Here is a 2,047-nt window from a genome sequence, read left to right as displayed (position 1 = left end):
TGTGCAGCGAGGTCTACAGCAGCAGACACACAATGAATAACACACACTCTTATCTGTGTGCGTTTCCTACTTCCATCCATGTTTGGGGTCACAGAGGCTGTTTTGTCCCTTTCTGTGCGGTCATGACTTCACAGCTGAGGACAAACTCGCTCCTTTTCTTTATATAGAGCAGTGAATATTACTATCTTTGTAATGACTTCAGCTCGCTCTCTGTGTACATTACGCTGTATATTCTAGTTTATGTGTGTCCTTGTGTCGGATGCGACCCCTTTTTAATTATTGAAAATGACAAATTCTTCTTGCGTTATCCTCTTCCGGTGTGTTTGGGTTATGTGATCGTATTTTCTCAAGGCTTTACTGAGTCTCTGTCGGTTATCTTGAATAAGGTGCAAAGGTCAGTGACAGTTTTTGTGTTTCTTAATGAAGCAAATCCACCTTGAATAGAAAGGGGCCACACAAGACGTTATTGACTCTGTGAATAATCTCATCACAGAGAGAGATCCAACCACACTAAAATGTGGTTACGGCTCATACAGTATGTGTATAAGAGTCTACATAGGGTTGGGGAATAAGACAATATATAACATGAGACAGAGATTTTGGTTTACCATATTTAATGTAGAAGTAGATTCATCAAAAACCAACATTCCTATCTAGTTATTTTATTTATAATCAGTTTTTTTACCTGAGTTTCACAAAAATCTACTGCTAATATTCAGGATATTCAGAATAGATTCTGTATGTACTGAAATATGATTAAAAAGGATCACTTATATCGTGATGGACGGTCTAAACGGTCACAGACAGTCACAGGTGTTTTTGTGCTTTCTCCTGTCTCTTTGGCTGGTAGGCGTAATGATATCCAGCGACGGCTCTCATCTTTCATTTTCAGGATATTCAATTAATACGTTTGCACCACATTTCAGAGGTTTTCAGACGGTGATGGACGACCACAGGCTCTCAGCCACAATACATGTGTTGTGCATTGTTCCTGCTAAATAAACAGTAAAGTGTGCAGGATTTAGCCAACGGCAGCCCAAACAAGCCGAGCATTTTCCATTCATCGATTCATTACACTTACCCATTCCTGCACGGGGTCACGAGGGGCCTGCAGCGTATCCCAGCATGCATTTTAACAGCAGGGCTAATCAATTAAAGAGGGGCAGGTAAATAAGTGAACAGCTCTGGTATGCCAGCAGTACAACGAAATGTCAGCACAAACTGAATGAACTGAAATAAAAGAGAGATAAAAGTGAGTGTGATTGTTATTTCAGTAGTCTCCCGTCTTGTGTGGCTCCGGTTACGTTACAGGTTTCATTGACATCAGCTGACTGACGGCGATGTGTTGTGTAAGTTGAGACAGAGTTTTGTAACAAAGGCTGGATGGTGTCAGTGCGCAGATTCAAGGCCTGACTGCGTAGATATACTAACATATATACCGTTTTTTGTAAAGAATTTGACTCATGAGGAACTGGTACTACTTTTTTTTTTTTTGCTTTTCAGTACAGTATGACTTCCCTGTCTTCTTCTAGTTCACAGAAAACTTGTGTGATGAGTCTACGATCCCTTGCTGCTTCCTCAAAATTCAGAGCTGATGCCAAAGGTTGAATAAAGGGAAGTTTGTCAAATAAAAAAGCAAATAAAAGTGTAAATGTACACACGTTTGTTAAAGTTTTGGTTCATTTAGCGTAGTATCAGAACAGGGTGGATTCCTTGTGACGGGTGCTCTTGTGAGCAGGAGTCTCTGTGACTGAGACCAGTTCTCCAGGACATTCTTAGACATTGTTGAAAACCAGTCTAACTTGTCAGCTCGGGTGTAGAAATGCTCCTTTTGCTTTAACGGATGCCAATGTTCTCCCCACCCGAGTGTCATATTAGAGATGTAGCTTGTGGTGAGTGAAGATGGTGTAGATTAATTTAGGGCTGCAGTTATCGAATGTTTTGGTAATCGAATATTCCATCGATTAATCGGATAAAACATACTTTTGCTTAATTAAAGCCCAATTATAAATATACAATAGAAAACAAGACAGATCACTTAATAATA

The 2,047-nt window shown here is 39.9% G+C and overlaps 1 protein-coding gene across 3 annotated transcripts in view; it reads left to right on the top strand.

Annotated features, from left to right (window-relative positions):
- clcn5b (chloride channel, voltage-sensitive 5b) overlaps positions 1–2,047 on the top strand; it is a 27,591-nt gene that overhangs the window by 8,307 nt on the left and 17,237 nt on the right. The gene's annotated exons all lie outside the window — the stretch shown is intronic.

Source organism: Morone saxatilis, unplaced genomic scaffold (assembly GCF_004916995.1).
Source record: "Morone saxatilis isolate NCDOM2014 unplaced genomic scaffold, NCSU_SB_2.0 Contig4, whole genome shotgun sequence".
In the NCBI taxonomy this organism is placed as follows: domain Eukaryota; kingdom Metazoa; phylum Chordata; class Actinopteri; family Moronidae; genus Morone; species Morone saxatilis.
Note: the sequence above shows the minus strand (reverse complement) of the source record. Positions and strands in the feature narration are given on the sequence as shown.